This window comes from Schistocerca gregaria, chromosome 2 (genome assembly GCF_023897955.1).
Source record: "Schistocerca gregaria isolate iqSchGreg1 chromosome 2, iqSchGreg1.2, whole genome shotgun sequence".
Lineage (NCBI taxonomy): Eukaryota > Metazoa > Arthropoda > Insecta > Orthoptera > Acrididae > Schistocerca > Schistocerca gregaria.
In genome coordinates this window covers 1,052,890,648-1,052,912,686 of record NC_064921.1, presented here as the reverse complement: position 1 = coordinate 1,052,912,686, position 22,039 = coordinate 1,052,890,648, and the positions used below count along the sequence as shown (strand labels likewise).

Sequence of the window (22,039 nt, the reverse complement as noted above, 5' to 3'; positions counted from 1 at the left end):
GACGATTATGATTCCCACGGACTGTGGCATTTTTCAACAAGATAATGCTCCAGTCATAAGGCCAAGAGTGTGATGAAATGGTTCGAGGAACACAGTGGTGAGTTCCAACTTCTGTGCTGGCCTCCCAGTTTGCCAGATATGACCCCGATTGAACATGTCTGGGATGTTACTGAACATAGTGTCAGAGCTCATCACCCCCAGAGTAATTATGGGAATTAGGTAACTTGTTTGTGCAGAAGTGGTACCAACTCCCTCTTGCAACCTATCAAGGCCACATTGGTTCCGTGACATGATGCATCACTGCTGTTATCCATGCCAAAGGTGGACATGCTTGCTATCCAGTAGGTGGTCATAATGTTCTGGCTGATCAGTGTATGCTTTCCATCTACTAAAAATATCATCATTATAAGAGGAACAAAAATAACCTTTCTTCCAAAGTATCATAGGTCGTAAAGTCAGTTATTATTGTTGTACCAAACATGCTGTTTAGGAGATGAAGAATTACAATATGATCAATATGAAACAGTTGACACTGGACTACTGTGTCAAATGGGTATGTATAATACTGCTCTAAAAATTGTTTCATTTGTAATGGGAAACAAACTTGATACTTTCCTTCAACATTATGTTGTCACTTGAAAGACGGGATGAGCAGTACTATTTGGGCTGAATCCAGCTACAACTTACAAGAATTAAATTGCAAATATCTGTGAAACAGTGGCTAATGACTCTTAGGAAAGACAGTGTGTGTATATTAATAGGGGTGCAGGAACTGCAGGTGGAAAGGTTCCAGCTTGCTCTGTTTCAAGGTGAGTTTGTGCTGTGGGTTACCGCAACAGAGGATGTCCTGGACAAACAGTTTCCATCTGTTCAGTTCAGTTCAGAGGAGCAAGAGCTGGGAATGGGTGAGATGATATAAATGTTAAAGCAACTGGTGATGGTTAAGCCATTCATATTGTGCTCAATTTCATGGTTGAGTTTCTTGCTAGCAACATTTGTGGATATGAATTTATGTTGATAGATAGTTAAGGGGAGGTTTAATATTTTTGGAGTGAAAAAAGGATGTGTCTTGAAATTTTTTTCTTGGGATGTGTTATAGATATTAATGTCAAATTTAGTTAAAATGTTTATTGACATTTCCTCTATAAACTAGAATTTTTTCGACCAGAATTGTCGAAGAGCAAAGGCGGAAGTGGCATTGGAACAAAACAAAATCTCGATGTAGACCTCCACGCGCGATTGTCACATGTCAGCTGGCTCAACTGAAATCAAAATTGAGTTGATGTTAGCGAAGTTTATAAGATTCTATAGGAGTTGTACCTCGCTTAAGTTATTTGGACCAAAGGAAACAAAATGGCGGTCATTGGAAAAAAAAGGGGTTTTTGTCATCGATTTTTTGACTTCGTCGGCCAAGTAAAGATATTTATAGTTGATGTATCGGAATAAAGGTGGTACACCTCCTAGACAATTTAGTTGTCAGAAACAAAGAATCATGCCAATAGGTTCAGTAGATTTGAAGTTACCATACCACGTGATAAGAAAAAAATCATTTCCATAAAAATGCGTATGAGGTTTTGACTACATATAAATGCAATAGTATGCAACTTACAATAAATTTCCTATTCCAGGTCCATAAACTAGTCCTTCCTCTTCCTCATAGAGGGTGTTCTGCTCGACCTGGGCAGAATTGCTGAATACCCTTCGTTGTAGCTGCTCACTGATGGGGAAGTCACAGTCTCCACAGTCTTCGCACCAGGATGCAAATCCTTCGGGGCTAACTTCCAAACACACGCGTTCAAACTTTCATTTGCATTTTTTGTGTTTCATTCCAAGCACCAGTACAATAACTTGTCCTCCGAAAGGACCTCGTAGATTGGATGAATCACTTTTTGAACTTATTTGGAGAGCGGCTGGTCATGCCTCTACAATGCGCCACTTGCACCATTTAGTTTCCCCAGCCAGACAATTTTGGTGTAATGGGTGGAAATACATGTGGAAATACATTGCGCACATTGCCTTCTTCATCTGTCCCACCGAATTGTAATGCCGTCGGATTGCCAAGCCATAGTATGTTACAAGCTCCATGATCACTTTGTCAGTAAGCTTCCCTTGTCCTTTTCCTCTGATACCTACTTTTTTTTTCTTTTTTTTTCGCATTTCTAAGCTGTGTGCCCATTCTTTTGTGTACATGTTCTACTCATTCTTTCTTCTTGATGGCCACATCTGGGTACGGGTTCCAATCAACGAGGCCTTTGAAAGTTTTTGTATCGCCATCCCCAATATAGTACTTGTACTTCACACCGAATAACTCTTCTGAATGACAAAACATCTCGTTCATGGCATCAACCTCCATTTTGCTCATGCTTCCAGAATGATTTGTGCTGCCATTTGCTTCATGAGACTCGTACCATTTTTCATACTCCGAGGGATCTAGTAACGCTCTCTTATCACAAAACTCTGACAGAACAATGACTTTACTTGACAATCTGATACTTTCTTGGAATATTTGCTGATTAGTGAAGTTATTCCAAACAGTGAGGGAAATCGGCGCTTCTTCCATGATCCATCATCTGAGATTGATAAATGCATTCGTTCCTGACCCGTCTGTCCATTTAGTTCCACTTTCTCAGATACTGCTCTGATCTGAACCACCTCAAATACAGCCTTCGCAGCAATGTAAACATTTTCCAGGCAATTGTAATACAGAGTAATGGAGAAGCCAATTGACACATCCATGAGCCCACAGACGCAAAATAAGTTCACACTGCATATACCTTGTTCTAACAGATGCATAATGAACGTATGGTGACGATTTATTTCATACGACTGGTTCACCATCGGAGATGATTTGACTTGACATACGGGACACTTACATTGTATAGTCAGCTTGAAACCAAGGCCTCACTCACTGGTCCAGGTGAATTTGACGTCACCATTGTAGGTCTTGCATTTTAATATTGTTGATAAAAAGATGAAGACTGCCAAAAAGTCCAGCATTACGTAAGAAAATACAGGATCAATCTCAATGTCATCGTAGCCAGTCAATTTCAGATTTTTCATGGATGTGCTCGTGAATGTAGTCTCATGCTCAGCCATATGCTGGTTCCCTTTGAATTTCCTTTCAATCGAGCAACGGTCTCTCCTGGTTTTTTGGGGCATTTTTGTCACACTTGTCACATGTGTGCTTGTTTACATGCCAGGAACACAGACTAAACTGATCCAAGAAGTGAATCTTCCGTAGGAATCTATACCGCAATATTTACCGATGGTCAGTAAATGAAGTAGACACGCAGTGGCATCTAGAGATCACTCGAGTCAGTTTTAGTCATGGGAAAGCACACAGAATAATTTTTCATGGCTACAAAGTCGAACTTCCTGAAAAAAAAAATGGTGCGTGTAAAAGGCCGATTTCAGGCAGGTGCATTTTTTTGTTCAACCGAGAATAACAAACATTTCCGTTCTGTATTCGGAAAAACTGTTTCAGGGGTGGATTCTAAACACTTTTATGGATCCAAAAATGCAATTTTAAAAAATCGATTTTTGAACCAAAAGATAGTAAATCTCCCCTTAATAGTCATATTCACATAAATCTCTTCACAGTAATGTTCTCTGTCGAGTGTGTGCTTGAGAGAGAAATAATTTATCCTGATACTTTGGAAAGAGTGTATGCTCAAAAGATAGCACAGTTTGGTGATTCTGTAATTGTGTCAAACTGCCACTGATTATTGACATGTAGGTATCTTTTTTATTTTGTTGTGAGAATTTAAGTCTATAACTACACCAGTAGAGCTTGAAATGTTTTGATTTGCCATAAGATTAAATCTATGTCCTCAACTGAGGCCTGTAACTATTGGCAAAGAGTGTCTGGATTTAATACATATTTTTGATCTGTGAGGAAGATTAATTTTTGTACATGCCTAGTGCCACAGTGAGAGCATCATTGTAAAACCAATCACTGGAATCTTTCTAAGCTGTTTTACATTATCATTGTCTAATGTCTTCAGTATGTTAGTTTTTAATATAAATGCAATTGGTGTTATTGTCTCTCTGAGCAACTGTTAGTTTTTGATCTTTTGCAGTAACTTTAACTTTCTAAATATTTATCCAGAGACTGACTACTTAGATATTGTTTATTCAGTTTTTAAATAAAGTACAAACACCTTGCTCCTTCATATCCGTGTTTGGTATAAACCAGTAGTTACATATGTCACTGCAGTGAATGATGAAAATATAAGATGTAATTTATATGTATTTACTAATTTTAGGACAAACCAAGAAGAAGCAAGGGTGAAATTAATGGAAGCAAATATTTCTGCTTCCTTTTCACATGTCCAAAACATTACTGATTATGTCAGTACAGAAGATACTTTCACTGGACTTTTTTCTGCATTTCTGGATCCAAACAACACTGAATCAGTAAATGCTCAGTGGAAAAATGATACGGCTGGAAATGTGTCATTTGAATCATATTCAGAAGAGAATTTAAATGTTATTGGAACTAATTTTAATGTGGCATCTGGTGAACATTTATTAACAAGAGATCAGCACATTATAATTTACACAGTCTTCGTTCTTGGCTGCTTGGCTATAACTACATATAGAGCGATGCTTTTCTTTAAAGTGTGTATGAATTCATCTCAAGGCTTGCACAATAGAATGTTCAATAGTGTGTTAAAAGGATCAATGAGATTCTTTGATTCAAATCCTTCAGGTATGTACTTTATGACTCAATTAGATGTCCACATGAAATATTCTACACTGTACGTGTTATTGTCATATTCAATAGCTCTTGTACATTAAATTAATTTCTTCATAAGCAACAAACTAATTCCATCAGTAAATTAATATCATTTTATTTTATAAATGCTTCTAAATTTCTGACTTAATAGCAGTATATTTATGAGAATTTGCATTTTACACATCTTCTGATAATCTATCTGTTGGACTTTTAACATAATCTCAGACTTTTACTTTATTATTACTATTCAAAATGTATCATCATCTCACACCTCTTCAGTTTATGATTTAGGTAGCAACTGTGGAACGCTGTATATTAATTACATTTAATAGCTGCTGATCTTTCTCACTCTTTTTTTTTTCTTTAAATCTGCAGATGATATTCATCTTCTTGATGGTAGTAGATGATGTTACATTCACATTATTGGCTACTAGATTCAATGAATTCTTCCTAACATTATATTAGAGCAATAGGTTTATAAACTATTGCTGATGTCTCCCTTGAGTTTTTTTCCATATGCTGGTACAAAGCCTTGATATTAATGTTAAGATTGCAACATCCGCAATCAATACACAAGACAGACTCATAGTTTTTGCAGCTTTCACAAAAGTATAAATGCGGATTATCCACTCATTTGGTATGTGTTTAAGCTAAATTAATCTGATGCACTGAAGTTTAATCTTCACGACTATATTGTAGTTATTCTGTACAAAAATTCCTAATTTTACTTCTTCCTTTTTCATTTACCTTTGTACTTTAGTTTTGTCACCCCATCTCTCAATTTATGTTTATTTATTTGTTTTCTTTTGTTTACTTATTTCTTTTCCCCGTGTTTGCAGTATTTTTACATATTCTCTCTTACATTTTCTCAATACCAGCACTTGCTATGTTCATTCAGTAGAGTAGGACCTAATCATTATCTTATATTTAAATACTGTTCTGATTTTGTGAGATATTTAGCATATGGTATCTTGTGAAATGAATTTAAAACTCATCAGTTTATATGATACTGAATGATCACAGTAATAAAAAATGAAGATCTTATATACAGGATGATCAGTCCTCAACACAACCACCTGACAGGTGACAAGGATTCCCCTGCCCCCCCCCCCCCCACCTCCTGCATCTGCACCCATCCCACTGTTCGATCTATTGTGAGGACTTTGTAAACATCTTGTGCAGGTAGCATGTGCTTGTTAAATGATGCAATACAGTGTATTGACTGAAAGTGTTTCACGTAAAATGGCAAAATACAAGTATTAAGTATTCTATTTACCAAAGAGTATTCGTGTATGACTCATAAATATGCATGGAATGAGCAACTGCAATAAGGAGGTTATTTATAGAGGAATTTCCTTGTGTTTAAGTTCCTAATCAGAGTATGATTCTTTGATTGATAAGTACATTTCATGAAATGGAAAGTGTTCTTAACAGGATACATAGGCAACCATGTACAGTACTCACAGAAGAAACTCTGGATAATCTTTGGAAAGCTCCAGAAAAGCAGTTCAGTGTTTCACAGCAAATGGGAATTTCCTATGGCTCTATTCAAATGGCTAAAAAATTACTAATGTTACAGCCTTACAAAGTAACTGCGGGGCAAGAACTTAAAGCAGGTTTTCTGAATTGATTTTGAATAGGGTACATGTTGGAGAAATTGACCCTCATCTAACTTTATCTTCAGTCAAATCATGGTTTCACCTAAGTGGATACATTAAGTCACAAAAAAACCATTACTGGTGGTCTAAAAAACCTAATGTAATATGCAAGGCACCCCTGCGTGGTCAAATAAAAGGATTGTGCTGCAGTATTAGTGGTGAGAGAATAACAGGCTTTATTTTTTTCCAAGAAACAGGGAGAAATAAGTGGATAATATTTTGCAGCCTCTTTTGGCCATTTAACAGAGAGAGAACATGCTTTCATGACCTTTCAGTAGGACTCAGCAGCTGTGCATACGGTCAACTTCTCATTACAGGAAATTCATGCTATGACAACCATGCCTCTATCTGCTACCCTCCCTGTTTTCCTTTCCCTGTTGCTTCATAACCTGGGTTGTGAGTAACTGAATCTACTTTCCCTTCTTCCCTTTCTTTCCCTTCTCTCCTCCCTGATGAAGAAACATTTGTTACGAAAGCTAGGAACGTAAATTTTCGGTTCTGTTTTTTGTGTATTTATCGGCTGTACTGAGCTGAGGTAAGTATTGGCCAGCCCCTCTATCTCTTTGTTAGTATTTGTTTCACATCTTTATATGAGATTTTCCATTAATCATTTAATTCATGATATTTATAAGATAGAGTTATCACTAACAACACATGGGTGCCTTATAGCCCTCATTTAACTCCCTGCAGTTTTTAAAGAAAAAGGGTGCACATCAAATCCACACACTTTAGATCAACAGAAAATGAACATTTTTCAAGAAATTTCAACCATTTCTCAGAAGGAACTGCAGTGTGTAATGAACACTTTCCTAAGCAGATGTCAGAACTGCGTGAGCAATGAAGGAAGGCAGTTCCAGTGTCTCCTTGCTTAATTGACGTAAGGAATTAACTTTTCTTTTTAAATGTTTGTGTTAGGTATGTTAGAAACAACTTATGCAACAATCTCTACTGTATTTAGTCTGGACCTCATTTCACCTGCACCCTGGGCACAGCAGCTAACCTTGCTCTCCAGTCACATGTCACAAAAGTGATTGTGTTAAGGACTGATCACCCTGCAGAAAACACCTATTCTTTCATAAAGTAATAATGTTATTTCCGTTTTAGCTTCTTACCTGGGTTCAAAAACTTTTATTTTGTAGGTCGAGTCCTGAATCGTTTCTCTAAAGATATGGGAGCTGTTGATGAACTGTTACCAAAGGCATTATTAGACTCTATGCAGGTAAGCCATGTAACTGATGACTTGTGATAAGTTTTTTTGTTAAGATCGGTAATTGAAGCAAACTCTTCACAAACCTTTTTCTTCTGTGTCTCACACAAAATTCTCTCCAGAATGAAGCTAAAAAGCACATTACAATTTCGTAAAAGAGAGAGAGAGAGAGAGAGAGAGAGAGAGAGAGAGAGAGAGAGAGAGAGAGAGAGAGAGAGAGAGAGAGAGAGAGAGAGATCAATAGTTTTCTATTATCTTTTCTTTTACAGATAAGTTTGACTGTCATTGGAGTAATCTGTATGGTAGTCTTTGTTAACTACTACTTTACTATTGTAATAATCATTATTGGGCCACTTTTCTACAAGATACGTCAGATATATCTACGTACTGCACAAGACATAAAGCGATTGGAAGGCAACAGTAAGTATAGGAATTTTAAGAGATAACATAAGTAATTTGCTTCAAAGGACAACACACATAAAGATATTCAGCTATTTTACTACTACTACTACTAATAATAATAATAATAACAACAATAATAATAATAATTTGTCAGTAGATTCACAGTCTAGTGCATATCACTGTTGCTCATGTAATTATCTGCTCAAAATGTAATGATAGTTTCCTTCTAGGTGAAACATTCCAGAAGTAAATTAGTCCTCATTCAGATCTCCAGGTAGCGACTACATGGGAGGATATATCAGCCAAAAACAGAATGTTAACTGGGTTGGGAATATGTAATGTTGCACTTACAAGACAATATGTGAAACTAGACAGTATAAGGGGAGAAATGAAAAGGGTCCAGAGAAAATTTTAGGAATCAGTGAAAGGTTATTGTCCAAAGAGGGAGTTTTGTAGTGAAGATCATAAGGTTATTTATGTTAGTGCAGAAGTAGGAATAATAATGAATCAGGAAATTTGCAATAGAGCAAACAGTTACCTGAAGCACCCAGTTGACAAATTTGTGATGAAATGGAATGGATATCCAACAGACATTGTAATTATACAAGTTCACATTTGAAACACAATGGTAGATGACAGTAAAATTGAGGAAGTGTATCATAATATTAATGAACACATAAAATATGTTAAAGGTGATGAGAATTTCATCATAATGGAGACTGGAATGCAGTTATCAGTGAAGGTACCTGTATGAAAAATAATATAATGGTAGGGACTGTGAACACAAGTTGGAGGAAAACACTAATAATGGTAAGCAAAATAAGAGGAGAGAAAAGTTAGTATAATTCTATGAAGAAAACTAGTTTGCTATTTGAAATACATTTCTGGAGGACCACGTGAGAAGGCAGTATTTTGTAAGATTATACTTTCAAAGAACGCAAAGCAGGTAAATAAGTAAAATATTACACAGTCAATCTAGTAACATGTGCATCAACAATCCTCACAAAGTGCTACCTCAGAGAATGAAACTGGTAATAAAATTAATGTTTTAGTAGGGCTAGGAATAAATGACAAGTAGTTTTTGCTTTATGGTTAATAATGCTCTGCTATTTAACTCCTACTGTTTTTATCCTACAACAGATGAAGAGATAATAAAAGTGATAAATAAATTTTCTAATAAAACCTCCAAAGAAATAAATGGCTTTCTAATAAAATTAGAAAGTTAACAACAATTGAAATTGCCAAACTGTTTCACAACCTAGTTGATTCATGTCTGATGGAAGGTAGTTTTCCAGATAGAATGAAAATAGATAGAGTCTTACCATAAAAAAATGATCTACTGGCTCTGTCAACTACATACCAGTTAGCCTACCACCCATTTTTTAAATTTCTTTAAAACATAATGCCTTTTACATTTATGCCATATTTTGAAATAAGTGACATCATAAATAGTACAGAGCTTGGATTCCAGAAAGGAAAATCATTTCAGTTGCATCTCAGAAGGATTGGGCAATGCCATAATCCTCTTGGTATATTTTGTCACATATTTAAAGCTTTCAGTCTAGTTGATTGTATCATCTTAACAAAGGAAACAGCTCTAAACATCATTAAATCATACCTGCAAAATAGAAAACGAGCAGTAGGGATACAATTCAAACAAAAGTTATAGTTATCAGAAATTCAACAAATAAGTCATGGTGTAGTACAGCTCAGTGTATCAGGACCTCTGTTGTTCCTGATTTACATAAATAATTTACTTCTTTACAGAGAAAGCAAAATGATTCATTTGGCTCATGATACCACCAGAACAGCCACTGACACAAATTTACAGGATACTAAAACAACTGATACTTGAGTTTAACACTCAGTGGCTTAATAGTGAGGAAACTAGATATATATCGTGCAAGCTATATTTTGGCACATATATATATATATATATATATATATATATATATATATATATATATATATATATATATATATATATATATAATAGAAAGAAACTTCCACATGGGAAAAATATATTAAAAACAAAGATTCCAAGACTTACCAAGCGGGAAAGCGCCGGCAGACAGGCACATGAACAAAACACACAAACACACACACAGAATTACGAGCTTTCGCAACTGGCAGTTGCTTCGTCAGGAAAGAGGGAAGGAGAGGGAAAAATGAAAGGATGTGGGTTTTAAGGGAGAGGATAAGGAGTCATTCCAATCCCGGGAGCGGAAAGACTTCCCTGTGGATCTGTGGATGTGCGGATGGATATGTGTGTGTGTGTGTGTGTGCGAGTGTCACCTGTCCTTTTTTCCCCTAAGGGAAGTCTTTCCGCTCCCGGGATTGGAATGACTCCTTACCCTCTCCCTTAAAACCCACATCCTTTCATTTTTCCCTCTCCTTCCCTCTTTCCTGACGAAGCAACTGCCAGTTGCGAAAGCTCGTAATTCTGTGTGTGTGTTTGTGTGTTTTGTTCATGTGCCTGTCTGCCGGCGCTTTCCCGCTTGGTAAGTCTTGGAATCTTTGTTTTTAATATATATATACACTCCTGGAAATTGAAATAAGAACACCGTGAATTCATTGTCCCAGGAAGGGGAAACTTTATTGACACATTCCTGGGGTCAGATACATCACATGATCACACTGACAGAACCACAGGCACATAGACACAGGCAACAGAGCATGCACAATGTCGGCACTAGTACACTGTATATCCACCTTATGCAGCAATGCAGGCTGCTGTTCTCCCATGGGGACGATCGTAGAGATGCTGGATGTAGTCCTGTGGAACGGCTTGCCATGCCATTTCCACCTGGCGCCTCAGTTGGACCAGCGTTCGTGCTGGACGTGCAGACCGCGTGAGACGACGCTTCATCCAGTCCCAAACATGCTCAATGGGGGACATATCCGGAGATCTTGCTGACCAGGGTACTTGACTTACACCTTCTAGAGCACGTTGGGTGGCACGGGATACATGCGGATGCGCATTGTCCTGTTGGAACAGCAAGTTCCCTTGCCGGGCTAGGAATGGTAGAACGATGGGTTTGATGACGGTTTGGATGTACCGTGCACTATTCAAGTCCCCTCGACGAACACCAGAGGTGTACGGCCAGTGTAGGACATCGCTCCCCACACCATGATGCCGGATGTTGGCCCTGTGTGCCTCGGTCGTATGCAGTCCTGATTGTAGCGCTCACCTGCACGGCGCCAAACACGCATACGACCATCATTGGCACCAAGGCAGAAGCGACTCTCATCGCTGAAGACGACACGTCTCCATTCTTCCCTCCATTCACGCCTGTCGCGACACCACTGGAGGCGGGCTGCACGATGTTGGGGCGTGAGCGGAAGACGGCCTAACGGTGTGCGGCACCGTAGCCCAGCTTCATGGAGACGGTTGCGAATGGTCCTCGCCGATACCCCAGGAGCAACAGTGTCCCTAATTTGCTGGGAATTGGCGGTGCGGTCCCCTACGGCACTACGTAGGATCCTACGGTCTTGGCATGCATCCGTGCGTTGCTGCGGTCCGGTCCCAGGTCGACGGGCACGTGCACCTTCCGCCGACCACTGGCGACAACATCGATGTACTGTGGAGACCTCACGCCCCACGTGTTGAGCAATTCGGCGGTACGTCCACCCGGCCTCCCGCATGCCCACTATACGCCCTCGCTCAAAGTCCGTCAACTGCACATACGGTTCACGTCCACGCTGTCGCGGCATGCTACCAGTGTTAAAGACTGCGATGGAGCTCCGTATGCCACGGCAAACTGGCTGATACTGACGGCGGCGGTGCACAAATGCTGCGCAGCTAGCGCCATTCGACGGCCAACACCGCGGTTCCTGGTGTGACTGCTGTGCCGTGCGTGTGATCATTGCTTGTACAGCCCTCTCGCAGTGTCCGGAGCAAGTATGGTGGGTCTGACACACCGGTGTCAATGTGTTCTTTTTTCCATTTCCAGGAGTGTGTGTATATATATATATATATATATATATATATATATATATATATATATATATGATGACAAGCTTATCCATCCGCACATACATATATATGATGATGTAAATAAAATAGAAAGAAACTTCCACATGGGAAAAATATATTAAAAACAAAGATTCCAAGACTTACCAAGCGGGAAAGCGCCGGCAGACAGGCACATGAACAAAACACACAAACATACACACAGAATTACTAGCTTTCGCAACCGATGGTTGCTTCTTCAGGAAGGAGAGGGAAAGACGAAAGGATGTGGGTTTTAAGGGAGAGGGTAAGGAGTCATTCCAATGCCGGGAGCGGAAAGACTTCCCTTAGGGGAAAAAAAGAACAGGTGTACACTCGCGCACACACACACACACACACACACACACACACACACACACACACACACACACATATCCATCCGCACATGAATTGTGAACAAGGTGTAGAGTGACACCAGCAGAACAGGGGAGTGCATTGTCATGAAGCACTGCAATGCCTTGACTGAGCATTCCAAATTTTGTTTTGCATTGCATGCTAAAGCTTTCTCAGTGTTTCACAGTATCGTACCGCAATGATGTTTTCACATTTGGGAAGAAACTCAACAAGCAGACCGCCATGTCTGTCCCAGAACAAAGTGCACAACATTGTTTTGCATTTTTGTGTTTTTTGGGGAGTAACGAAAGTGGGTCCACACCACTGACTGTTGTTTTGAGTCTGGAGTGACATGATGAACCCAGGTTTCATCACTGGTTACGATTCTGTTTAAGACTTCATCTCCTGCATCACTGTATCACGTAAGACAGGTAAAGTACTGCCAAGCTGCTGCATTTTGTGGCTGTTCATAAGCATTTTCAGAACCCAATGGGAACATAATTTGTGAAAATATAAGCAGTTTGTGACAGTCTCATTCAAAATAGTTTCTGAAATGTGGAAACTCATCATAACTAACAAAGAGATAGAGGGGCTGGCCAGTACTTACCTCAGCTCAGTAGATACACAAAAAACAACCGAAAATTTACGTTCTTAGCTTTCGGAATAAATGTTCCTTCATCAGGGAGGAGAGAGGGGAAAGAAAGGGAAGAAGGGAAAGTGGATTTGGTTACTCACAACCAAGGTTATGAAACAACAGGGACAGAAAACAGGGAGGGTAGCAAGGATGGAGGCATGGTTGTCAGTTGTTAATCATTTAGAAACTCATCATAAAGCATCCTTATTGTGAGCCATCTATTTTCATGAATTTTTCCATTCACTTTCTCAACCAGATCATCATTGATAACAGAAGCCACTCACTTGGTGCTTTGTCATTGAAGTGTCTCACCCATTTTCTCACCATTCCATCAGTCATTACATTTGCACCACAAATCTATACAAGTTGACAATGAATTCCAACTGGCTTAATATTCTTTGCAGTCAAAATCCATGTTACATAATGCACATCACAATCAGCGAGTTCAGAGATTGTTTTAAACACTCTGAATGATCACTAGCAAATGTAAACAACACAGTCTGGCAGTAATGGTATCAGTGGAAAAAACAGTGAATCAGAGATGTGAGTGTAAATGTCCAGAACTGCAAAATTAGTGCTATGATAGTGATAGAATGCAATGGCATTTACTCTCTTGTCACACCTTATGTATAAAATATAACTGTTTGCATGAGAACTTAGAAACAAATTCAAAAACAATTATGACATGCATAGCTATGCTACCAGCAACTATATAAAGTTGACAGTTCCTCAACAGAAACATCTAAATTCGAAAGAAGCATTACACATGGTGTACCATAGAGCTCTGTCTTAGGACCATTTCTGTTCCAGTTTACATAAATGACTTGCCCTCATGTGTAAGGAATACAGAAGAATACTATTTATAAATGATACCAATCTGCTTATTGAAGCAAAAAATAGAGAAGATCTTAGCACTTCTGCCAGTGTCATCCCAGATGAAGTTTCCCAGTAGCTCCACAGGAACAATCTTATTTTACACTCACAAAAAAATTGTAACGTTATACTGTCAGTTTGAGCAAAATAAAAATGTAGAAAAACCAGTAACTCACACGAATGACCAGGAAATTCAAAATGTCACTGAGGCAAATTTTCCAAGCCTTTGGCTACAAGAAAATTTTAAATGTAATTCACATATCTTCCTTGAACTCAAAACCTCTAACTTAAAGTATGTAATCAGAGTGCTGTTCAGCACCGAAACTCACGAAACCATAAACACTATGTATTTTTCTCAGATACACTCAATGTTAATGTATGGTGCTTTCCTGTGACATAATTATCCTTATTCCTTAACATTCAGAAAGCAAAAGAGAATAACCAGATTAATAAAAAAGTAAACAATGAAAGTTCATGTAAGTGTTTTTTTAGAGATTCAAATATTCTTCCTATTCCCTACATTTAAGTTTCAGAAATTGTGCTGTTTATAGGGAAACGTTTATAGGAAAAAGTGCACTGCTGAGCACGAGTGTCATACTTGATTAAGGAAAAATATACATGTAAACTGTCCCAGATCAACTCTGTGTGAAAAGGATACCTATTATTCAGATGTAGCATTACACAGTAAGCTGCCATAAATTGTCAGTAAATGAATTTCAAAAAGCTGTCAAGTCCCTTTCATTAAAGAATTGCTTTTACAGGGTGTATGATCATAAGTGTAACAAGCTAGAATAATTTTCTGATATTACAATACTCTAAAATATTGTCAAACATCTGTCATACATTGCATGTATAAAAGTTTTATTGCATAAATAAGTATATGGCAATTCACCATATAGGGGAGATGTTGAGTCACAGATAGGCACACCAAAAAGACTGCAAACAAGTAGGCCTTCACCAGAATTAGACAACACACACACACACACACACACACACACACACACACACACACACACACACACACACACACACAGACTCATGCAAATGCAACTCACACACATGACTGCAGTCTCAGGCAACTGGCAGTGTGGTTTGTTTCAGCTGCCTGAGTCTGCAGTCATGTGTGTGAGTTGCATTTTAGTGTGTGTGTGTGTGTGTGTGTGTGTGTGTGTTGATAAAGGCCTTAATGGCCAAAAGCTGTAATTGCAAGAGTTTTTGTTGTACCTATGTGTGACTCAGCATCTCCGCTATATGGTGAGTAGCAACTTTCCTTCTCTAATATTGATATATTCCAGTTTTTAATCTATTCCTTTCACAATATTGTCATATTTTGTCCTGAATTTTCGATTATATTGTAATTAAGTTGTACAACTGTCTACCACTTCATATTTCAAATATCAGCTTGAAAGAGAAAGTTAAACAAACAATAAAATTAATATCTATAGAAAGCTCTCTCTATTAAGTCAATGAATACATGCTGAATGCCAAAAATTGGAAATAGGCATATGAGGTAATAGAATTAAAATGTGTAGAGCCAAAGGGGTCATAGGTATAGGATGTGTATTTAGGTATGTTGTAACAGAATTTAAATGCATAATGGTAGATTTTGCAGTAGATACTAAATGTGTAATTATGTATGGAGGTGTGATGTTTAAAAATGATATACCTATGATAATTAAATAGTGGGTGTGATTATTATTTTGTAAATCTGACTGTGCAAACATGCACTTCAGTCTGACCCATATATGTACATTTAAAGCTGCTAAATAAATAAATAAAGATGAGGTGGCCAACATTTTTTATCTCAGAAATAGAACAGGCAAAGAAAACATATGTAATGAAGACAGAGTAGCGGGTATTGCACGAAGCAAATTGTTTCTATAGAATAAAAACAGCTGCTGCCATCACTCACTTTCCAATGTACTTACTTCTTACTAGTTTTTTTTACTGACAACAATAAATCAGTTTCAGTTGAACTGTTAGCCACACAGTTACAATATAAAATGAAAAAATAATTTTCTTGTGGAGATTACCTCCATGTCTAGGGTTCAGAATGAAGGTATGTACTATGACTCTAAGCATACAACAAATTCATATATAACATTATATTAGACTCTCTTTATACAAATTATGGTATCTGAATATCTTATTCAAGGATTGAAAAGCTCTGTTAGCCACCTGCCACATTCTATAACTTATATACACAATGTTTTTTTTTTTTTAGTGAGTGTATCTCATAATGAGTGTGTACCAATGTACTGTTTCTGGTTTGCATGAAACAGTCACAAAATATTGTCATTCAGAATGGTTAGTGCTGTTCAACACTTTCTCAATAGAATAAATGTTGCCTGTGCCTTTAAGCACTATGTTGGATGGTGTTTTCAAGCTCTATAATTATTGAATGAAGCAACTGTTCATCATCTTCAGGTGATTTATTCCATCAATGGTCAGATCATCAAGTAAAAATAATGAGCGGGTGCTTTCATCAATGTATTTCAATTTTGGATCACTCTTATGTAAAACCTGAGAGCCAAAAGCCTGCATTGGAAACACTGGTTCCCACACGATCACCAAAGTTAAGCCATTTCAGGATTGGATAGAACTTTCATGGGTTACCATTTGGGTACCCTCGGTGCTGCGGACATGTTAAGTTGCTAAAGTGGCATTATATTCAAAGGCTTGCACTAGGCCAGTGAGTCATGTGCCATTATTATTATTATTATTATTATTATTATTATTAATTATCATTATTGTTATTCAACATCTGAGTGTTTGCAAGTTGTTCACTATGTTGTTCTTCAGCAACTAACATCCAGGTTCCAAGAACAATTTATTATAAAATATTAGCTGTACCAGCAAATGTAACAGATTTTCTGATTTTTAGCTAGAAGTCCTGTTTTCTCGTACATCTCTGCATCGTTAAATGGCCTCACCACGATAAGATCAGCTGAAGCTGATCAGATAGTTGTGAAGGAATTTGACTATCTGCAGGTATGTACCACAAAAATTCATCTTTTTCATTTCAAAAAAATCATTAGGTAACCAAAAATGGCAGACAGCACATGTATACATGAGGGTGAAGTATTTTAGATTGAATCACTTACTTTTAATTTTGGGAATTATTAATTTGAAATACTTGACTGATGTTCTTTAAAGAAAATACATTTGATTTCAACATCACTCCAGATCTGTTATTAGTGTATTTTGTTGTCAATTCACTTTACTGCTCTTTTACAAAAAATGAATGGGCTGATCCACTCATAAACCAATTGATAACGATGCATTGGTTATCCCTAATTTCATCCTCAGATTGGAGGGTATTTAACAGTTAACAAAGTACACCTTTTTTATTTACTCATAATAATTTGTACATCAGTGTATCTTACAAGTATCATTAATGGATGATGCTATGATACCTGTTCCTCCTAAACTGAATGAGCTGGCTTACTGGTTAGCAGAGTGAACCCACATTTGATGATGAAGGGTTAAATACCATAAAGCAGTCCAGATTTAGGTTTTTCAAGATCTCCCAAAATCATTCCATGTGAATGCTGGGATGGTTCCTTCCAAAGGTCATGGGTCATTTCCTTCCTCATCCTTTCATAATTTGATCTTGCACACCATCTGTAATGCTCATCCTGTTGATGGGACATTAAACTACAATTTTACTTCTTTCCTTTCGCTCTTTCTAAGTTATAATACACTTAAGTTGAATCGCATGGGTAAACCATCAGTTATATGAGGGTAATCTCAAAAGTAAGGTCTCCTTTATTTTTTATAAGTACGTAGACCAGTTTATTTCTACAATGGTTTACATCAGTTTACAGCTTGAACATTTAGTTATTTTTCAACATAATCACCATTTCTGTCGGTGCATTTTTGTAGATGCTGTGGCAGTTTATGTATGCCTATGTCATACTAGCTGGCCGCCATGCTGTTCAGAAAGTTATGAACCTCTTCTTTCACCTCGTCATCGGAGTGAATCGTGGGGAAAACAATTAATGCCGACAGATACTGTGAGACTCTAAAAAAACTCAAATGGGCAATTCAGAAACGGAGAAGAGAATATTGAGCAAGGGCATACACATTCTTCATGACAATGCTCGCCCACACATTGCTCAGCAAACCGTTGATCTCCTGCAACAGTTTCAGTGGAACATAATCACCCGCCCACCCTATAGTCCTGGCTTGGTGCCCAGTGATTATCACCTGTTCCCTCGGTTAAAAGAACATTTGGCCGGAAAGCGATTCAGGTCTGACTATGAGGTGAAAGAAGAGGTTCGTAACTTTCTGAATAGTATGGCGGTGAGCTGGTATGACATGGCCATAAAAAAAACTGCTACAGCGTCTACAAATATGTATCAATGAAAATGGTGATTATGTCAAAAAATAGCTAAATGTTCAAGCTGTAACCTGATTCAAACCATTGTAGAAATAAACAGTTCTATGTACTTATAAAAGAATAGGAGACCTTACTTTTGGGATTACTCTCATACATTGCAACTAACATCCATTATACATGTAGTCTGGTCAATAATGCTATAATTTCAGTGTGCACAAATACTGACATTAATAAGCATAAGAATTTACGTTCACAAAATAACTTTTAGGGTTTGGGTTTGGGTTTTCGAAGCACAGTTACAATGATTTCATATAGATCTCTTCCAGAAAGTTCCAGCTGTACTCAATGTGCCAACACCTGTGGTACTGATAGCGTAAATGCCATGACCTCTGATGTTGCCAAAAGCATTGAATGTAATGACATAAATAAAACCCTAGATGTATTCCCAGGAAAATTAACTGATGGCTGTCTCCTCAGTATAGACCTAGCCCATTCCATCCACTGTCCTGGAATATTCTCGTCAACATCAACTGGCACTTGCGGTGGCCAGAGGGTTTGGTTGCCACCCCACCAGCATCACGTGTGCCAGTGATGCAAATCCATATTCGTGCCAACACAGTGATGCTATGATGATCTTTCCTGCAAATAAAAATACACAAAGATCACATTACAAGTCAGTCCACATGATATTAACTTTGGAGATATTTGTAACACGTTTCTGAACATCACATGGATGTTTTCTGCCTCATATTACATCATTCTGTGTATCACCTGCTCAAACAAAGTATGACCTTATCGGGTAATGTAAAGTATATGTGATTATGTTTTGGGATTGGAGCACATTATCATTTGCTTCCCAGCACGATATATTGACTATATATCTGTTAGGCGAGCTAGCAGAGGCTGACACAGGCTTCCCACATCACAATATTTATTGGCTAACCATATATCTTTTGCACATACGCCAAGATGATTTACGTTAAGACCGTCAAATCTTCTGATATATGGGCAGCAATGTGCAGAACTAGTCTTCGTGACAAATTGTCATTGTCAGTGCGTCAGACACAGTTTAACTTGCTCCAGTTTTCTGGCCCTCTTTACTGAAATATTGGAAGGAAAGACAACAAATTGGATATTCTTATTAATTGGGCCTCCCCAAAATGGCAGAACAATAAGATAAAAATATTATAAACTATGTTTCTGTCTCTCTCATTATTTTTCCCTCCCACTCCCATCACCACAACTTGCCCCTCCTCCCATATCCCACTACTAACATTATTCCATCAAGTTAAAACATTTCACTTCAATTTGTTTGCACTTATAGCGATCCCAGCTTCCTCAACTAAATTATAACATTTCAGCTCCTCAACACCAAATTAAAACGTTGCATTAGGAGGTGTCTGCTTCGTGCAAAAGGTCTTGAGTTCATATTGTCGACAACAAGTAATTCTTCATTACAGACGTTTATTTACAAACAGAACTGACAGACTTCACAGACTCAGCAACTGACTCTCCGAGCTAACTGCACTGCATATCCGGACTGGCAACTGACTACTCCTAGGTGTATTAATATCTATCCAAACAATGAGAGTCTTTGACAATGTTTTGTTTACAACACGATAGCAATTCACGACTTAAAACTAAATTAGACATTACAGAATTTTAGTACAGATTAAAGTAAGTAAAAGGTTCAGTACATATAAATTCTTACAAGCATAATTTCCAAATAGATTTTATAACATTTTTCTACCAGCTTCTGGATAACCTTCACCAGATTTGTACCGATGTTTCCAGAAATATCTTGACATTTGATTCTGGATATTTCTTGAGTGATTTAGAACAACTATTTATATGTAAAATGATTTAAATCGTGTTTCAAAACGTAAATAAATCTTTTTAGCAATATTTCTTGATACAAATCGTCTTTCGAAATTAGGTTATGAAACAGTTTTCACAAGTTTATTTTTGTGATCATAATATAGAATTTCTCCATAGAAAGTTCCAGAAGTGTGCATATTATACGAAATAATTTAGCTCAAAACTGATAATTTATACAATTAATCAGAGCTACAGCAAACAGTGAGTCTTTCTTTTACAAAATGAAATATAATTACAAAATTGAATGAAAATAGGTTACTAACACTAATATATATTTACATTAATTCTATTTTTGTTCTTTCTGTGCAAAATGTCCTACTATTGACACAGTACAATATTTAAACATCACCAAAGTTTCCCTTTACATTTTGCATATCTGTATCGACATCCCCTAAAAGTCTACAGTATCGAATACTTCAATATGTCCCAATATGTCCTGTAATGTTACAAAGTGCAATTATTTTTGATTAGTTTCTACTATTAAAATAATATAGTTTAATATTTTCTTGGTTTTCAAGCGATGTCAGTTCGAATAAATTCTCAAACTTTTGACCTCTATCTTTGCCATTGTCATCAGGAGAAAAAACCTCTGACTGCCAGGCTCGATGTGGTTTTGTGTTTATATAGGTAAGATTGCAACATCTGGTACCAGTCAGACAGGATTGAAACAATTAATGCATGGGAAGTGAGCTGGCCACTCGTAGCAGCCTCGGCCTGCTGCAGGAGCGAGTGACACCAGGTAGTGCGAGGGTCTAGCAGCACATTTGAAATTGCCACTCCTGCCTCCCTACGTCAGCCTTCTGTCTTTGCTTCCTTTTGATATCCAAAGGTCACACTCACGCCCTACGATGTGTGTACCTCTGGTCTCTGTTAAAATTGTTTCTGTTTATTTTAATCTCAGCCACCTTCTTTATAATGAAATCCCAACATGTTGATGCATCAGCCAAGACTCTGACATTTTCAAACTGTATTTTGTGTCCATTTTTCAGGCAATACTCCACTATGGTGACTTTTCAAGCTGCCTTTGTTTAATATGTCGCCTATGCTTGGTATAACGCTCTGCAGCTGTGCAAATTGTCTGACTTATATAGATGCTTCTGCATTTGTAAGGGATAAGGGACACCATACACATTGGGCACACAAAGAGTTATTTCATCTTTAACAGGGCACAGCATATCTTGTATCTTGGAGATGAGACAGAACACTGTTCTCACTCAATGTCTCTGCTGCATGCATCCTAACATGCTGCTCATTCCCCCACAGTATGACAGGAAAGCAGCTGGCTTGGCCTCTTCTCCCAGTCCACAAGGCATCCATCTTCAATGGCACCTGAAAGCATTGGCAACATTTCTCTTTCAATAACCGTTCCCTCTGAACGCATGTCTCAAGTAATGCAATTAAGATTGTAGTTGACTGTCATCAGGAATAACTTTTGCACTATGTGTTAACATGTTCAGGACAACCATCAGCATTAAAGTACTGATCAGTTTGCATTGGTTTCCTGTACACTGAATCACTAAGCAGGCCTCCTGCCTTACACTCAACTAAAACATCCAAGATCAGTATCTTGCCATCCACCTCCATCTTGATGGTAAATTTAATGTTGGAATGTTGTTGTTGTTGTGGTCTTCAGTCCTGAGACTGGTTTGATGCAGCTGTCCATGCTACTCTATCCTGTGCAAGCTTCTTCATCTCCCAGTACCTACTGCAACCTACATCCTTCTGAATCTGCTTAGTGTATTCATCTCTTGGTCTCCCCCTACGATTTTTACCCTCCACGTTGCCCTCCAATACTAAATTGGTGATCTCTTCATGCCTCAGAACATGTCCTACCAACTGATCCCTTCTTCTGGTCAAGTTGTGCCACAAACCTCTCTTCTTCCCAATCCTATTCAATACTTCCTCATTAGTTATGTGATCTACCCATCTAATCTTTCACATTCTTCTGTAGCACCACATTTC

General features: G+C 37.8%; 1 pseudogene; it reads left to right on the top strand.

The window, feature by feature from the left end:
• Window positions 1–22,039, top strand: part of LOC126335580 (ATP-binding cassette sub-family C member 4-like) — a 361,394-nt pseudogene that overhangs the window by 259,138 nt on the left and 80,217 nt on the right.